Genomic DNA, 20,173 nt, shown 5'->3' on the forward strand with positions numbered 1-20,173 from the left:
TTGATTAGAGATTTTAGTTATTTATTAAATAAACTTCAATTAGAGAATTCAGAAAGTTAATTAACATAAGAGATAGCCCCGTAACGTGGGTAGATCACCTTTTCGTGGTACGTTACGGGATGTAAGGTCTACCACCGATTCCTAGTCTTGACTACTTCAAACTAGGGGAACAGGATTTTACAGTAATCAAAGGAACATATCTTAGTCCTTGTTACTTTTTATGCCTTGTTGATAGTGATAAAAATGGTGAGTTGACAACCTGGAAGGAGCGGAATACCTAGCCCTGGTCCTCACAAGTTCCTATTTCACGCCTCCTCGAGTCATATGATAACAAAAGACTACCAGCTGAAACATGGACACAGCTGGTTGGCGTAGCCTGGGCAATGTTGCCAGTCCGGCAATAGCAAAGTGAAGAGGTGCGACGCGAACACTGGCGCGGTAACCATAGTACGGTGATAGAGGAAATGCTTCACCAAACCTGAGCGTCTGCTCACCATGGAGGTGCGGCTCAAAACGGCGTCTGTTCTCCATGTTAGGAGCGGCTGATCACCGTCCTAGTGCCAGCGTGGGACTCTAAACAGAGCTGTGCACGATGGTCCCCCGGCGAGACAGGGGGTTGGGGCAGGCCCAACAAGCCGCCCTGGAAAAAAACAAAGTTGCAAATACCGAAGAAAGAAATACGGATCGGAACAATCGGCACAGACCTACGCGACGAAATAAGAACTACGATTGGAAACTCGAAACATGGAACTGCAAATCGCTCAACTTCCCCGCTTGCGATAGGTTAATCTATGACGAACTTCAACCACGCAACTTCGAAGTCGTAGCACTGCAGGAACTTTGCTGGACGGAACAAAAGGTATGGAAAAGCGGGCATCGAGCGGCTACTTTCTACCAGAGCTGTGGCATCACCAACGAGCTGGGAACCGGCTTTGTAGTGCTAGGTAAGATGCGCCAACGCGTGATTGGTTGGCAGCCGATCAACGCGAGGATGTGCAAGTTGAGGATTAAGGGCCGTTTCTTCAACTACAGCATCATCAACGTGCACTGCCCACACGAAGGGAGACCCGACGACGAGAAAGAAGCGTTCTATGCGCAGCTGGAGCAGGTGTACGACGGCTGTTCGCAACGGGACGTCAAAATCGTCATCGGCGACATGACCGCACAGTTGGGACGGGAGGCAATGTATAGACCGGCAATCGGGTCAAACAGCCTGCATGCCGCATCGAACGACAACGGCCAACGATGCGTGAACTTTGCAGTCTCCCGGGGTATGGTAGTTCGAAGTACCTTTTTCCCCCGCAAGGATATCCACAAAACCACCTGGAGATCACCTGACCAACACACAGAAAACCAAATCGATCACGTTCTAATCGACGGGAAATTCTTCTCCGACATTATCAACGTCCGCACGTACCACAGTGCGAACATAGATTCGGACCACTACCTAGTTGCAGTATGCATGCGCTCAAAACTCTCGACGGTGCATAACACACGTCGAAGTCGAACGCCGCGACCCAACATTGAGCAACTACGGGACGCTGGAGTTGCCCAGGACTACGCGCAGCAGCTGGAAGTTGCACTACCCACGGAAGAGCAGCTTGGCGCAGCTTCTCTTGAAGATGGCTGGAGGGACATCCGTTCAGCCATAGGTAGTACTGCTGCAGCGGCACTAAAGGGCGAACACGAAATTATTGCGACACATTCAACAGGGCATAACTTTTTTACCATTGGGTAAAAATCAACCAAATTTTGCACACTTTCTCATTGATGTGTATTGTGTACATGCTGTCAAACTCGAAGTCGTGTTTTTCGATTCAACGAAAATGGAGGTGAACCAACGCGAGTTGAGAGAACAATGGGAAAAATGTTGAACATTCACCATTCAACCGTCTCCAGAGTGTTGAAGCGGTTCCAGGAGCGGTTGACGTTGGACCACAGCAAAGGAGCTGGAAGAAAACCGGGACCGGAGAACAAAAAGACGGAGGGAAAGGTGAAGCGGATGATTAAAGCAAATCCCAACGTCTCAAGCCGTGATTTGGCTAAAAAGATCGGCATGTCGCAGAGCTACGTCCAGAATGCAAAGAAGAGAGCTGGACTACATACATACAAGGTACAGAACTTCCCAAACCGCGATGAGCGGCAACAATCGACGGCTAAAACTCGGGCACGGAAGCTCTACGAGAAGATGCTGACAAAATATGGCTGCTGTGTGATGGACGACGAAACGTAAATAAAAGCCGATTTTAAGCAAATTCCGGGGTTGGAGTTTTTCACCGGCAAGAGCAAGTTCGATGTGGACGACAAATTTAAGAAGAAGAAAATGTCGAAGTTCGCCTCCAAATATCTCATTTGGCAGGCCATCTGCTCTTGCGGACTGAGGAGTGAGCCTTTCGTGACAAAGGGCACAGTAAATGGCGAGATCTACAAATCTGAGTGCCTCGAGAAGCGCCTTTTGCCGTTCTTGCAGCAGCACGACGAAGCTCCGCTATTTTGGCCAGATTTGGCATCATGCCACTATTCTAAAAGTGTCCTGGAGTGGTATGAGGCCAATTCTGTCCATTTTGTTCCAAAGGACATGAATCCGCCAAACTGTCCGGAGCTGCGCTCGGTGGAGCAGTACTGGGCAATAATGAAGCGGGAACTTCGGAAGAGCAAGAAGACAGTCAAAGACGAGAAGGACATGTTAAGAAAATGGAAAAAAAAACTGAGAAACTGGTACCGGATGACACTGTAAAGACTTTGATGGAGGGCATCAAGCGAAAATGCGTTCAATTTTACACTCAAGGCTCCATCGATTAACTTTTCTTTTGATTTTTGAAGTAAATATATGTATAAAACTACCCTAAAATTTTGGTTTGATTCTAAACATTATAAGAAAATTTGCATGACATTTTCGGTGTCGCAATAATTTCGTGTTCGCCCTTTAGGTACTGCAATCTCGGACCGAAGAAATGACTGGTTTGACGGCGAATGCAAGCTGTTAGTAGAGGAGAAGAATGCAGCACGGGCGAGAATGCTGCAACACCGCACGAGATTGAATGTGGAGCGATACAGACAAGCGCGGAACAGACAAAACTCGGTTTTCCGAAGGAAGAAGCGTCAGCAGGAAGATCGAGATCGCGAGGCGATGGAAAATCTGTACCGCGTAAACGACACACGGAAGTTCTACGAGAAGCTAAATAGTTCGCGCAAAGGCTACGTGCCGCAAGCCGATATGTGCAAGGACTTGGACGGTAACCTTCTCACGAACGAGTGTGAGGTGATTGAGAGGTGGAAGCAGTACTATGACGAGCACCTCAACGGTAGGTGGCACGGCAACAGACCTTGGAGCACGCGCAGAAGACGACAGGCTACCGGCCCCTGATCTTCAAGAAGTTGAGGAGGAGATCGGTCGGCTGAAGAACAACAAAGCAACTGGTGTAGATCAACTACCAAGTGAGCTATTAAAATACGGTGGTGAAGCACTGGCTAGAGCGCTGCACTGGGTAATTGCCAAGATTTGGGAGGAGGAGATATTACCGGAGGAGTGGATGGAAGGGTGACAAGTTGGATTGCTGCAACTACCGCGCGATCACACTGCTGAGCACCGCCTACAAGGTACTCTCCCAAATGCTATGCCGCCACCTGTCACCATATGCAAGAGAGTTTGTGGGGCAATACCAGACGGGATTCATGGGTGCCCGCGCTACCACGGACCAAATTTTCGCGATTCGGCAGGTTCTGCAGAAATGCCGCGAATACAACGTGCCCACACATAATTTGTTCATCGATTTCAAATCCGCATACGACACAATCGATCGAGATCAGCTATGGCAGATTATGCACGAGTACGGACTTCCGGATAAACTGACGCGATTGGTCAAGGCGATGATGAATCGAGTGATGTGCGTTGTTCGAGTATCGGGAACACTCTCGAGTCCCTTTGAATCTCGAAGGGGGTTACGGCATGGTGATGGACTTTCGTGTCTGCTGTTCAACATCGCGTTAGCAGGTGTGATCAGAAGAGCTGGGATAGACACGAGTGGCACGATATTCAGGAAGTCCATCCTGCTTCTTGGCTTCGCCGATGACATTGACATTATGGCAAGGAACTTTGAGATGATGGCGGAAACGTACATCAGACTGAAGGCTGAAGCTAGACGGATTGGACTTGCCATCAACGCATCAAAGACAAAATACATGAAAGGAAAAGGTTCTAGGGAAGACAATGTTAGCCTCCCACCCCGAGTTCAGATTGACGGTGCCGAAATCGAGGTGGTCGATGAGTTCGTGTATTTGGGCTCACTGGTGACCGCCGAAAATGATACCAGCAGAGAAATTCAAAGACGCATTATGGCAGGGAATCGTGCCTACTTTGGACTCCGGAGGACGCTCCGGTCGAATAAAATTCGCCGCCGCACGAAGTTGACTGTCTACAAGACGCTGATTAGACCGGTGGTCCTTTACGGCCACGTGTTTTCGAACGGAAGGTGTTGCGTACCATCTACGGTGGAGTGCAGATGGATGACGGAACGTGGAGGAGGTCAAAGAACCACGAATTGCACCAGCTGCTGGGAGAACCATCCATCGTCCACATTGCAAAAATTGGGCGACTACGGTGGGCTGGGCACGTCGTCAGAATGCCGCACGACAACCCAGTGAAAATGGTTCTAGAAAGCGACCCAACAGGAACAAGAAGAAAAGGCACGCAGCGGGCAAGGTGGATCGACCAAGAAGAAGGTGACCTGCGGACCCTTCGCAGACTACGAGGCTGGCGAACTGTGGCCATGGATCGAGTAGAGTGGAGACGACTTCTTCGGACAGCAGAGGACAACAAGGCCTTAGCCTGATTGGTAAGGTAAGGTAAGCTTATTCATGGTCAACACAAAAAGTTATGGATCAATTTAATGCTAGTAGATATATTGCAACAAAGGCTAAGTTGATAAAGGAAGGTCATTCGTCAAAAACCGCAAAATATAGCACAGCCTTAAGTGATGAAACAAAATTGGCAGTCATAATTTTTGTTTTGAAGATGATGATTTAAGCCGGATAATGCCTGGTCAAAAAGATTATGTGTCTGTGCATAAAGAAGGAAAACGACAAGCCATTCAAAAAAGATTACTAATGATGACTTTGAGAGAAGCTTATAAACGATTCAATGAAATTCACTGCAATGTAAAATTTGGATTCTCTTCATTTGCAAAACTCTGCCCTAAGCAATGTAAACTTTTAACCTGCTCTGGAACCCACAATGTTTGCGTGTGCACAACGCATGAAAACATCAATCTAATTTTACACAGTTTGAAAAAACTTAACCATTTAAATGATGTTATAAAAACGTTCACTGACTACTTTGTGAAAACAAGACAATTAGAGGAAAAATGCATTGATCAGCTTTCATTTGAAGAGTGGGGTTACCACGGATAGATGTGATTTAGAAACTATTGTAAAGCCTGCAGACTAGTTTGTTTCATTTTTCTGCTTGAAATTGACAAGTTTGATACCACATGATTTCATAAAAACACAGCAATCTAATTTTTTTTAAACTACACGAAATAATTTGCTAGAAGGTGAATTCTTAGTTACTTGCGATTTTTCCGAAAACTACAGCTTTGTGTTACAGGATGAAGTTCAGTCTCATCACTGGAATGTCCAACAAGCTACCATTCATCCATTTGTTATATATTTTAGAGAAAATATGCAAGTTAAACATTTAAGTTTTATTATAATTTCTGAAGAGTTAAGGCATGACTCAGTGGCTGTTAACTTATTTATTTCTAAAATGATAAGATTTTTACTCATTAACCAAAGTAAAAATATCAACAAGATTTATTTTATGTCCGATGGAGCCACGTCACAGTACAAGAACCGGAAAATTTTTGCTAGCCTTTGTAAATTTAAATCAAAGTATGGAATTGAAGCCGAATGGCATTTCTTTGCAACATCACATGGGAAAAGTCCTTGTGACGCTAGTGGAAGTACAATAAAATGCATGGCTACTAGAGCAAGTTTGGCCAAAGAACGTGAACATCCAATAAAAAATGCAAGAGAGCTTTTTTTAATTGGGCAAATAAAGAAGAAGAATTAACAAAATTATCATTTAGTTTTACCACAACAGAGGAATACGAAAGCATGGCTTCACACCTCAACGAGCAATATAATAATGTTAAAATAATTCAAGAAACTCAAAAGTTTTTTTTTTTTTTTTTTTTTTTTTTTTTTTTTTTTTTTTTTTTTTTTTTTTTTTTTTTAGTCACTTTAACACTCTTGGGTTATTCGTGACTTGTCCGGGGGTGAGATTTGAACTCGGGACTTTGGCATGAGAGGTACGGATATTAACCACTACGCCGGGGTCGCCCCCTGGAACTCAAAAGTTTCATTCTTTCATTCCTGTTTCAGAAAATAAAATTAAAGAAAAACGTTACTCAAACTGTAATGATAATGATGCCAAAATATTCGATGTATTTAAGAAGTGATGTAAATAAAAATATAAAGTAAGTGTATTACAATGAAAATAAATTATGTGTCAAATGTCCATAAGGTTTCCGAATAAAAAAAAAGTAAAAAAGAACAGAAAAATGTATTTTGTGGATTTAAGTTGAAATAAGAAAATAAAAAAATTGTCGGGATTCGCTATTACAAATTGTAATAGCGAACCCCGACTACTTTTCCAATAGGGCCTGTGAAGAAAAGCGCTTATAAAATAAACATTTTAATACATTTCAAAAACGGCTTGCTTGATTGCTTGGTGTCTTGGGGAAAGTTGTGCAAAATTAAAATGCGATTCTTGAAAAATAAACACGGTTAAAAAACATGTGTTTTTAATGAAAATGAAAATATCGTAAAATTTTCAAAAAACAATAACTTTTTTTCTAAACTTTGCCATTTAGTAGCAAACATTATGAGCTTCAATGAGGTTTAAAACAAAAACTTTCAAAAATGCACTTTTTGAGAAAATAATTTTTTTAATAATAAATATATTTTTTTCATGGATAAAAACGAATTTTTTTTACAGTGTATATTTTTTAAACAATTGAAGACACCAAATCAATCGAACAAAGCGTTTCGGCAATATATATTTTTAAACTCATTAGTACTATTTTTACACAGTCCCTTTTCAAAAAGTAGTCGTGATTCAATATGAAAAACTGAGAGCACAAAATGGCGCCTTTACTAAAGAGGAACAACTGTGCAAAGTTTCAGCGTAATTGGAAATGATCGGTCAGGATCGATTTGCGAACCTTCGTGGAATGCCTCAGATTCGAATACCAACACGACTCAATGTATGACGGGACTCCTTTTTCCACCACTCGATGGGTTATTTTTTAACACGTGGCAGATTATCCTCGACCGGCTCACACATTAACACTCTTAGCACACACTCACACATTCATGGGACTCAAATTAGGTTAAAAGATCATCAATCAACTGCGTCGTCCAAAATGGGAAGAAAATGTATCGAACTAGGTTGTCGCTCCCACGCACTTACCTGAAGGTACTTTCCGCCAAGTCACGAATGTAATCCGTAATCAATGGTTACGGGATAAACGTCTGTCCGATCACTTCCTTTTGCAACGGTTCACACAGCACTGTGGTACCCTGAAATAAAAAAAAAATGAAAACCTATCGTTAGTATAAATCCTGTATTCTCCTTTATTTCATTCCCTAAACAGCCAATGAAATTGGAGAATTCTCGCGTCACATTTCAAAAGGTCCTAAGTAACAAATATAATCAAATCGAGTTAAGCGATACAAACTATTACTCTTCTATCAGTGTATGTGATATAAAAACACCCATCCAAATTTACTTTCATTTATTTAAGATAATCATAGGTCAAAAATAGTCCAATGAACAGTTTGAAATGATGGGTACATGATTGTTACTTCGGTCATTCGGACTGCCTAGCATGATTGGTGCTCATTTTCCAAAGGCGGGGCCAATCTAAAGTTAGGTACTCCTCCAAGCTGAAGCACATGATTTTGATGCCGATGCTGCAAAGCTTGAAGCGAGGCAGCAGTTTGTGTTTCGCCAGTTCGGCACTCAGCTTGGCAGCATCCTTCACGGCGTCCGTGCATTCCGGGACCAGTTGTACCTGTTGCACTTCAATAAGGACTCCACCAGTGTGGCTTCTCTGCGCAGATTCACGCGCGGTTCAACATCGTGATTCAATGGGAGCAGTATCGCCCTCGGCACCATGACGTGACACAGTGCACTAATTGTCTGGCATTTGGGCACGGTACGAAAAATTGTCACATGAAGGCTCGTTGTGGCAAATGTGCTGGGGCTCACAATACTACCGCCTGCAAGAAGGAAGAAGAAGCTGAACCTAAGTGCGTGAACTGTGATTCCAACCATCTGGGCAGCGATAGGAGATGTCCCAAGCGAGTGGCCTTCATCCAGATCCGACAACAGGCTTCCACGAGGAACCAACCTGGTCGCAACCGCAATAATTGTGCTCCTTATGTCAACAAGGACTCGTTTCCTGTACTTCCGGCTCGTCGTATGCCACCGTTCAGTTCAGCATCGCCTGTCGCTGCGGCCCAGCCGAGCTACTCACAAGCGACGAACTAGTGATCCTCGTGACTGAGGTGATCATAATCTTACGCACCACCAAGACACTACCTGAACAGCTTCGTGCAGTTATAACCCTCGTGCAAAAGTATGGACCGTGAAGCCATCAAAAGAGCCAACTGGATCGCTTGCTCGCTCAAGAGCAAAATCATTGAGTTCGTTGATTTCCTCAATGAACATATCATAGACATCGCTGTCATCACCGAAACACACCTGTTCACCTCCCCGATTTTCGGCTCGTAAAGCTAGACCGGACCAGCTCCTGCGGAGGAGAAATATTGGCTGTCGAGTGCTACCGAGTTTCCAGCTGAAGACGATCGAAGCGGTGGGTGTGGAAGTCTCCACTCCTGTCGGCCCTATTACCATCATTGCGGCCTACTGTCCCAAACAAGTCACCATCAGGGACGGGTTGGTAGCAGACCCTCGGAGAGACATCATCAGACTAACTCGACACCGTGAGAAGTACATCATCGCTGGCGACCTGAACGCCAAACACCAGGCTTTGGGCAACAGTCGACGCAACCAAAACGGCACAATTCTGAACGACGACCTGCAAGAGGCTCACTACACCATGTTAGCGCCGGACTCTCCCACCCACTTGAGCCGGTCTGGCGTACACTCCACCATCGACATCTTCGTCAACAACATGGGAGACAACATTTTGCACCCTGTGACCCACCAGGAGCTGAATTTGGACCACTATCCGGTGGTGGCCGATGTGGGCTCATCCGTCAACCGATTCCAAGCTTCCTGACGCAACTACCATCGCGTCAGCTGGGATCAGTTCCAACACTGTGTCGACTCCACTGTCGACTACGGTGTCCTTCCGGAGACGCCCGAAGAGGTGGAACGGTGTCTGCATTCCATCGAGGAGGCGATATCCCAGGCCAGGGAACAACACGTGCCAGTATCCAGACAGGTGAGCAATACTTTGAACCTTGACAGATCTACCAAAGACCTTATAAGACTCCGTAACACCATCCGAAGGCAGTTGGAGTTGCGCCAAATCCCATCACCTTAAACTCCAAAGGATCCAGAACAAAATCCTTAGGATGGTCCTAAACAGTCCCCCGCGGACTAGAAACTCTGAGATCCACCTCCTGGCTGGAATTCAGACATTAGAAGAACGGAGAGTATTCATCCTGGAAAGGTTCAGAGACACCTGCCTGAGATCAATTCATCAGATCATACGTGATCTAGCACGTTAAGTTAAGTTATAGTCGTAGTTAGGTAGGTTATCACTTTTTTCAATTCAAACAAAACACACCCCCAAAGGGGTATTCTGTAAACTAGTTGAGAAACGCTAATATTTAATTAGAATATCAAATTAAATAAAGATGAAGAGCCGGGTAGGCTAATCAATTAAAATGATCAATCAATGTACTATCATAATCAACAGAAATGAACAGAATTTTACTACTACTATTTTGTAGTGTCAGGTACGCTATTTCGTAATATGTAAAAGGGAATTCACAAATCGAGTTTCATCAAAATACATGGCATGTTAAGAGATTGAGGTCGTGAGAGAGAATTTACTCTCTCAAATTCCCTTTTCGCACCGGTGCATTACATTCACTTATAATTCTCGCGTCACTTTTCAAAGAGACCAACGTAACATATCCACCATTTTGAGAAAATCGACAGATTATTATTTTAACTGTTTAAAAACAATACATTTTGCAATATTTTTTTAATGTAGTCAGTGAATAATAACGTTGAAAATTCAGTAGAAACGCTAAAATCACAATTTTACTTTGAATTTCATACTACAATATAGAAAAAAAAAACGCATAGGAGGTTTCGACAAGTCAAGTTGTACATCGGACATGTTACATTGGACGATTTTTCTCAATGACCTAATCAATGGGTGTTACATTGGACGTTTTGTCTACATGATACTAGATTCCCTTTCACATATTTCAGAGTAGAGTACTTAATCAAATAGGATGTTTCCTAAAAGACAACAACGTGCACTTCTTCACGCATGATTTGCCATCTAGCAAGCCACTGAAGGTGGTTTTGCGTGGATTACCGTCGTTCGAGGCGGCTGCGGTGAAATCCGAGCTGTAGCGGCTTGGGCTCAAACCTGAGGCCGTGTACCAGATGAACTGGCGTTCCTGGTGCATTTCACGAAGGGATCCAAAATCCGGGACCTGTTTCAGGTCATCGTGATGTTACGCAGTGTATGAACTGCCTCTCCTGTGGCCATGGCACCAAAAACTGCCATATGAAGACAAACTGCGGCAAGTGTGCAGGAACTCACTCAACTGCGTCCTGTGAGCAAGTTGATGACATCGAGCCAACGTGTGTCAACTGCGGTGGAAACCACCAAGCCTCCAATCGCGGATGTCCCAAGCGAGTGGAGTTCATTAATATCCGTCGGAAGACTACAATCAACAACCAGCTCGGTCGCCTCCGTAATCATCGTTCGCCTCCTGTACTCACGGAAGTCCAGTACCCAGCTCTCCAGCCCCGTCGACATATTCTGAACCTAGCCCCGCTTCCGCTCAACAACCAACAAGCCAATCCTGAGAGTATCCAAATGATTCCCAACAGTCTCGCTTCTGCTGCGGCCCAGCCAATTTCAGGTTCATCCACCGCCCCTGGTTTATCATACGCTGGTGCTGTCTCAGGTGAGCCTGTCGAAGATTCTCCGTTCACCTCGGAGGAACTTGTGACGCTCGTGGCCGAGGTCATCATCATCATGCGCACATGTAAGACTCGATCTGAACAGCTACACGCTGCCCTGTCCCTTGTCACTAAGTATGGACCGTGAAGCCATCTAGATCGTAAATTGGAATACTTGCTCTTTGAAGAGCAAAAACATCTAGTTGGTTGACTTTCACAACGAACGGCACATCGACATAGTCCTCATCACCGAGACTCACTTAAAGCCCGAGCTGAACGTCTTCCTTCCCGACTTTCGGCTCGTAAGGCTTGACCGCACCAGCTCCGGGGAAGGGGGAGTGGCCATCGCTGCGAGACGGAACATCAGCTGCTGGCTACTACCAAGCTTCCAGCTGAAAATTATCGAAGTTGAGGTGAACACATCGCTTGGTCCAATCACCATCATCGCGGTCTACTGCCCTAAACAAACCATCATTAGGGACGGCTTGGCCGCAGACCTCCGAAGAGACATCTTCATAATACGACGACGGCAAAATTTCGTCATCGCTGGCGACCTGAACGCCAAGCATCAAGCCTGGGACAATAGTCGGCGAAACCAGAACGGCACAATCCTTTACAACGATCTGCAGGAAGCCCACTACAAAATCCTGTGTCCGGACACTCCCACCCGGTTGAGTCGATCCGTAGCTCATGCCACCATCGACATCTTCATCAGCAACATTGGCGATGACATCTCTCAACCTAACGCCTATCAGGAACTGAGCTCGGACCACTATCCGGTGGTGGCCGAAGCAGGTTCCTCGGCCAATAGGTTTCAAGTTTCCCGGAGAAATTACCATTGTTTCAACTGGCAGCAGTATCAGCTCTGTGTGGACACAGCAATCGATTACGACGTCCCACCGGAGTCGTTCGAAGAACTCGATCAGTGTCTGCAAACCATCGAAGAGGCGATATCCCGTGCCAGGGAGCAACACGTACCAGCGTCTTAGTCATACTCTGAACCTTGATAGCCCAACCAAAGATCTTATCAGGCTCCGTAATACCATTCGTAAGCAGTTCCAGCGTTCTGGGCTGCCCAACTTGAAGACCAATGTCAATAGGCTAACCAAAATTATCCAGGCCAGGATGGTGGAACTCAGAAATAACTATTTTGCCAACAAGATTCGCTCCTTCCCAGATTGTGCAAAACCATTTTAAAAGATGACCAAAATGTTGAAAAATAAGTCGAGACCGATCCCTCCGCTTTCCTCTGTTGACCAGAACTCGGACCCATGCCTCCTCATTACCCCAGTTGAAAAGGCCAATGCTCTTGGCCAACATTTTCTGATTTCACATAATCTTGGTCAAACCATGGTGAACCCCCATGAGCCTGCCGTACTGGAGGAAATGTGTCGAATCGCTGAAACCCCCGTAGTAGTGCATGATGATAGTAGACTATCGGCTGATGAGGTGATAGCTGCTATTAGAAGCAATAAATACATGAAGGCCGCGGGTATGGATGGTGTAGTCAACCTTAAGTATTGATTTCTTCAACCATCTTACCCTTATCTTCAACAAATGTTTGGAGCTTGACTACTTCCCTGCATGCTGGAAGTTAGCCAAAGCGATTCCAATACACAAGCCTGGCAAAGATCCTTCCAGTGCCAAAAGCTATCGCCCCATCAGCCTCTTGTCCTCCATCTCGAAGCTATTCGAAAAGTTGATACTCAGCCTTCTGCTGGTGTTTTTAAATGATAATAACATCTTTCTCAAAGAGCAATTCGGGTTTAGGAAAGGCCACTCTACCATCCACCAACTCGCACGGGTTACTAACATCATCAAGCGGAACAAGTCCGTTTCCAATACATCTGCCATGGCATTGTTGGATGTCGAGAAGGCGTTCGACAATGTCCGGCATGATGGCCTAGTGCACAAGCTGCATCGATACAACTTTCCGATCTACCTAGTGAAGATCATCAAAAACTACTTGTCGGGCAGATCCTTCCAGGTCTACTTGAACAATGTCCCCTCTGATACGTTCAACGTTGATGCAGGGGTTCCTCAGGGATAGCTTGGACCTATTCTATTCAACATTTCCTCCCCTGCCGGGTGGTGGTATCCTGTCAATGTTCGCAGATGACACCTCAATCATTTATAAGTGTTGAGTGATCCGCGCTCTGACGAGTAAACTACAATCAGGCCTGGATGTTCTGTCCGACTATTTCAAGGGATGTATCAATGCAGCTAAAACACAAACCATTCTGTTTCCACACTTTTTTTTTTCCTCTGTTCGGGACATAACACCACTGCGACCAGTAATTTGATCTATTGTAGTATATCCCGTGTCCTTAGTTTAGTGCATGTCGTATTACTCCATCACTATTGAGAAATGATGAAGTATTCGGTTTTGATACAGTTGTCATTCTTGCCTTCATCGCAAGGAATCGATTCTAACTGAAAGGTTCCGCTATTTATACCCTTCGGAGTTGGAACACCCTCCAAAGGCGCGCCCCTTTGTCAGTCATGCATCAGAACCCTAGTCTTAACCACTTCAAACTAGGGAACAACGATAAGAAGATTAGGAATCACATAGATGAAGACTAACTAACTCATTTTTTCCATTGTTTCAAGATCATCCTCGGTCCAGGCAACCCGAGGACTTATCACTATCAACAAGGCATAAAAAGTAACAAGGACTAAGATGTGTTCCTTTGATTACTGAAAAATCCTGTTATCCTAGTTTGAAGAAGTTAGAACTAGGAATCGGTGGTAGATCTTACATCCCGTAACGTACCACGAAAAGGTGATCTACCTACGTTACGGGGCTGTTTCCACACTTGAATTCACCTCGGCTTGTTTCGCCTGCTAACGTCAAGATCCATCTTGATAGCACTCCCATTGAATGGTCGACTGAAGTAGTCTACCTTGGTCTCACCCTCGATAGCAAATTACTATTCCGATCCCATGTGGACAAGACATCTACCAAGTGTAACATCTTGATCAGGTCGCTCTACCCTCTGATAAACAGGAAGACCACCCTGTCCCTCAAAAACAAGCTTGCTGTCCACAAGCAGATCATTCTGCCGGCTATTGAGTATGGTATGCCTATCTGGGAGAGTTGGGCTAAGTGCCACCACCTGAAGCTTCAGAGGATCCAAAACAAGATCCTCAGAATGATCCTTAACAGCCCACCGCGAACTCGTAATTCTGAGATTCATCACCTGGCCGGTCTTCAAACACGCGAGGAGCGAAAGACGTCCACGCTGGAAAGGTTCAGTCGCCTGTCTGCGATCAAACCACCAGATCATTCGTAATTTGGCAACCTAGTTTAAGTAGTTAGGTAGCTTCCTGTGCTCTAGTAGGAAGATTATCAAATTTTCCCAAATCCCATAAATGGGTATCCTGTAAATTAGCGCTACACGCAATCATCATATTAGAATAACCAATTAACTAGAACAAAGATTAAGAGTCAAAGGCTAATCAATTGAAATGTTAAACCGAATGTTGAAACATAAAAAAAACCAGCAAATAAACGTAAATTTTACTACTTAAATATTAATCTAAATGCGTATATAAAGGTACCAGACATATTTTGCACTGCACTGTCCTCTGTGATCTATTAACGGAAAACAGATTATACGTAGCTTTCGATAGATGTCACCGCAAACGACAACAGTGACATCTGATGAAACATGAATGCAAATGCTTGACAAAATCATAAATTTGTAAAATTTTTGAACCATAAATCATATTCCACATCTCCTTTTTCCCTCTCCCCATCCATACAATTGTCATCCACTAACCTCGAGAAGACCGCGATAATCGGTTCAAATCCTTTAACTTTAGATTTAAGACATTAATTATGTAAAACGCAAATGATAACTTGGCTCTGTAAAGTTTATTCGATCACAATTTCAGTTGTTCCATTCTTGTTATGTCTCGTATGCAAAGCGATATGCATTTACTGGAAAACGAACAGCGGCAGCTTTGTCCTGACAGAATATGAGAATGACATGATAAACTTTCTTCGTCAATAACTATGTCAACAGTTTCCTTCAATCTTCTCGCCTGACAACTACCGTTCTGATTCATATTTTGAACACTTAAGGCACTTATCTTTGAGGAGCTTCGAATTTCGGACACGTACGATAACATTCACTGTATAATCTCATTTTATTCGATTTCATACCTACGTTATATTTCGTTAATCATATGAGATTATAAAATAAATGCATAAAACTGTCTTATCGTCTCTGTCTTTTTAACGTAAAAAAAAAAGTGTGATTCATATGTTGGACATTTTCTCTTTTAAGAATATTGTGTAAGACCGCGTAATAGGTTTCTAATGTTTATATCATATAGGTGTATAGGTATTTCAAGAAATCACCATTGCACCATTTGTTTAACGTAATACATCTTCAATATTTTATCTCGCCGTTACAATGCATGAGCAAATCGAATTAAAATCTTTTGTCATCTCGATTGGATCGTGCTGTTATATGGCTGTCAGTCAGCTTTAAACGACTATTCGTATTATGATACTCACACTTAGTTGCGACCAAATTTACGCCTCGTTAGTTGCACTAATTTGAATTCTTCTGAGTACAACTTTGTTCACCGAATTAAACACCACAAAAATACTTCAAGGCAATGATTTCTCCACCATACAGCTGAACACTCTTGATAAGGACTAACTTGACTTCACCGTCACGTCGCTCTTATAAAAGGGTTGTGATGAACCAATCTGCTCCGTAGCGTTGAATTCCGATAACGATAATACATATCAAATCCACAATCTGGTACTGGCGAGCAGGGCTGAGCTTTGTCATGTCATTGACAGACTTTTACGCGCTACAAAATTGTTTTTCACATAGTCTTTCATTTTAATTGATCCTCAAAAAACCTTCATCAAAATCTCATTTATTTCTCGCTAATGATAAAGATTTGCCTGGCAGCAAAAGATGTAATTTCGTGCATTCTGTAAGAGAGTGTTTACTCATTCGTATGGAGAAATTTCTTAAAGCATAGGTAACTCAGCGCATAAATTTCTCCCAACGAATGACTAAAAGACATTCACTCTCTGAGTCAAATTCGTTTTCAGTGTAATCATTTGGCGACAAAAATCTATTTTTTGGGTTTGATTTCCGGTGGTAAATAAAGAAGTTGATTGTTGATTGGTTTATCGGTTTTATCAGCTCAATTTGAAATATCGATAACAGGCCTGTCATGGTGGTTACACATCGTTGCTTGATTTTTTTTTATCAAAACTTACTTGGAGCAGTTCCACGCCAAACGACGAATCGATCAGACTCGACCTTCTCCAATTTGTATGAAACTTTGAGTGATTCTTTGTTATGGGTAATGATTCACATTCTTGCTGAAATTCGGGCCATTTAGATCTTGCAAAGTCTCCAATGGCGTCCTTGAAATTTTTCAAAAAGTTGCAGAGAAAAATAATGTTTGTCTGGCAAAAATATTCATGTCCAGTAGCGTCTGGTAGATGACCTTTTCGTGGTGCGTTACTGGCATTAAAATATACCAGGAAGCCTAGTCCGAACTACTTCAAACTAGGGTAACAGAATTGTTTTGTAATCAAAGGAACACATATTAGTCCTTTTTACTTTTTATGCCTTCAAGACTCAGCTTTGTCCATCGAGGATGATCTTGAAACAAGGGAAAATTGAGTTAGGTAGTTATCTTTTAATCAACGTGATTCCTAATCTTTTATTCTGTGTTTCCTAGTTTGAAGTGGCTAAGACTAGGATTTTGATGCATGGTCAGGAATCCATTTTTGACTGACAAAGGCGCACATTTGGAGGGTGTTCCAATGCTCCGAAGAGTATAAAAAACGGGACCTTACAATTAGACTCGGATCCATGCGATAAAGGCAAGAATGATAACTGAAAAAATATCGAATACTTCAACATTTCTCAATAATGATGGAGTAATACGACACTAAACTAAGGACACGAGGTACATCACAATGGATGACATAACTGGTCGCAGTTGATTTATGCCCCAAACAGAGGAAACAAATATTCAAAAAATATTTTTTTGACGTAGGATTGCGTCTTTTGGGGTGCCATTTAAAAAAAAAACCAAAATCGACCACCCACCTCCGAACTTGAACATGAATCCGGTATTGGACTTCCGATCCGAAACTTCACCAGCCCAATCAGCGTCAACAAAGCATTCCAGTTTCTGGTCTTCATCGGCTCATAGGTGCAACTCATGGTCGACCGTCTCCTTCAAATAGCGAAGTACCTTCTTGGCTTGAACCCAGTCAGCCGGCGTTGGTTTCGTTACACGACGTCCTAGGACAGAAGTAGATATTGCAATGTCTGGACGACTGCTTATGGCGATATACAACAGAGCACCAATCAGACTTTGGTATTGATCCTTCTCCACAAGCTCAGAACTCTCCTCCTGCTGCTGTTGTAAATAGGCGCTCGCCATTGGTACCCGTGACGCATTAGCCTTCTTCATTCCAAACCGGGCAAGAATCTTCTTGATGTACGATTTTTGGTTGAGCACATAGCCGCTACTTGCCTTACGCACTTGAATCCCCAAGAAACACGTAAGGTCTCCCAGCTCGGTGATCTTAAAATGTTGCTCCAAAACATTCACCAGCACTTGATACTCCGGTTCGGTATTACAAGCAACGATGAGATCGTTTACGTACAACAACACATATACGTATTGACCGTTGGACTGCTTAGAATAGAGACAGGGTTCCGCCTTTGACTGCTGAAACCCGACTCCCTTGAAAACAGAATCTATCTTCCTGTTCCAGACTCGGGCAGCCTGATTCAGTCCGTATAGGCTCCGTTTGAGAAGGCATACAGCAGTTGTATCCTCGCTCTCATACCCGGGAGGCTGTCTCATAAAAATCTCCTCTGCAGCTCACCGTACAGGTATTTTTTTTTTCTTTATTAAAGAGATTTTTAGCCTTTGGCTAGTTCATCTCTATCCCGTACAGGTATGCCGTCTTAATGTCAACGTGTCTTGCCAACATTCCACGGTTACTCGCCAGCGTCAGTACCGCTCGAAAAGTGGTTTGCCTCACCACCGGCGCAAATACCTGATCGTACTCACTCCCGAACTTCAGATTACATCCTTGGGCGACGAGCCTTGCCTTGAAACGTACCACGTTCCCGGTAGCATCTTTTTTGCGCTTGAACACCCATTTCGAACCGATGGCTCTCCGGCCCACAGGTAGCCTAACTATATCCCATGTATCGTTTTTGTGCAAGGAAGCCATCTCCTCTGCAATTGCTGCTTTCCACTTGTCGCTCTCAGGGCTCGCCATGGCTTCTGCATAGCTTCTTGGTTCACCTGCTACAGCTGCAGCTAGACCAATTGATTTTCTGAACCTCACTTGTGGGACTCCAATGTTTGCCCTGGTAGATTTACGCAATTCCACCGGAACATCTTCCAGCTCCTCCTGAACCGATGCATTCTCAAATCCTAGAAAGCCCAAAGCATCATCGAATCCGAATTACTCATCATTTTGAATAGAAGTCCTGATCGTTACATTCGTCCTCCGGTGGAAGTTCCAAATGATCCTCTTGCTTGGATTGATTTTCCAAACGCACGATCACCTCTTCTTCAACGTCCTGAACAGCTTCATCAGAATATTCAGAAACATCGGAGTCTTCACAAGTAGGACCGCTCTTGATTTGCGTCGTCCCTTGATCGAGTTCTACAAAACGCACATCTCGACTAACCATTATCCTACCTGTACGCACAGCCAGGAGCCTGTATGCTTTGTGTTCGGAAGAGTAACCCACAAAGGTGAGTTTATTGGCTTTAATATCGAACTTATTCCTTTTCTGAGGAGGAATCCACGCTTAGGCACCACACCCGAAAACTTTCATACCTTTCAAATCGGGCTTCCACCCGAACCAAAGTTAAAATGGAGTTTTCTAGACAGCTGCAGATGGCAGCCTGTTTTGTATGTAAGCGGCCGTATTGACTGCTTCTGCCCAAAAATGCTGTGGCAACTCTACGTCCAACAACATACACAAACCCATCTCGTTAAGCGTACGATTTTTCCGCTTCGCCACCCCGTTCTGCTGGGGAGGAGGCATACTCGGCAGTGAATTCGGGTTTGATTGCCTCTTCCGCATAACATTTACGAATACTTTTGCTGGTGTACTCACCCCCTCTGTCCGAGCGTATGGTCTTGGGCTTCTTACCTAGCTGGTTCTGAGTGAATCGGACATAGTCCCGAATCTTGTCTTCGACCTCTGATTTTTCCTTCAGGAAATACACCATAGTATACCTACTATGATCGTCAATCATGGTCATATAGTACCTACAGCCGCCGGGAGTCACAGTCATTGGACAGCACACGCTTTTTTTTTTTTTTACACTTCCCGAAACTGATCGGTAACGGAACCGACTGGGCCCATAACCTGTCGGAATGGCCACAATGGAAAAGGAAACTCGTATCACGGAAAGAATAAAAACACGTTGATTACTGTTTGCAAGAGAGAACACGAATAAGGTTTTATTTACCGTGAATAGAAAGGGATTATAGTTTCTCTTCGTCGATGATGTTGTCGCCTCACGAGGGGCTCAACACATCCAAGCAATCTAACACCATCTGATAGAGCAAGCTTCCTTTATCGACTGGCATTGTTAGTTTGCGTGGGAGTGTTTTGATTCTCGAGAATTTTTTGTTTAAAGAAGCCATTGTTTACGTTTGGTTGTTCCACCTATTTCAATTGTTGGTCTAGAAATTTGGTCTATAAAAGGATGCAACTTCGTCCTATCGAAGATGAACCTCGATCTAGAAAGGATCAGCATGTGGAATAGCGCTTCTTTTTCACTCTTTATCATTCATATGTAACCACATTGTTGACGTCACTTTCACTTCTCGCATAAAAACTGATGAGGATGAAAGAGATAGTGTTTTCATCATGTTTAAATCACGAGCCAAGTACATCATCTCACAACCGCACATATAACGAACTGTAAAGTCAAGTGATAGCACGCCCAACAATGCAT

The 20,173-nt window shown here is 43.8% G+C and overlaps 1 protein-coding gene across 1 annotated transcript in view; it reads right to left on the reverse strand.

Annotated features, from left to right (window-relative positions):
- The window catches only part of LOC135710777 (uncharacterized), a 38,778-nt gene that overhangs the window by 6,448 nt on the left and 12,157 nt on the right, over positions 1 to 20,173 (reverse strand). Inside the window, exon 2 of the mRNA XM_065233439.1 lies at positions 7,472 to 7,581. The gene's annotated coding sequence lies outside the window, so the exon portion shown is untranslated. The remainder of the gene's footprint in view (positions 1 to 7,471; positions 7,582 to 20,173) is intronic.

The sequence above is a fragment of the Ochlerotatus camptorhynchus genome, unplaced genomic scaffold (genome assembly GCF_037179485.1).
Source record: "Ochlerotatus camptorhynchus isolate MF236.1 unplaced genomic scaffold, CSIRO-AGI_Acam_v1.1 ptg000402l, whole genome shotgun sequence".
NCBI lineage: Eukaryota > Metazoa > Arthropoda > Insecta > Diptera > Culicidae > Ochlerotatus > Ochlerotatus camptorhynchus.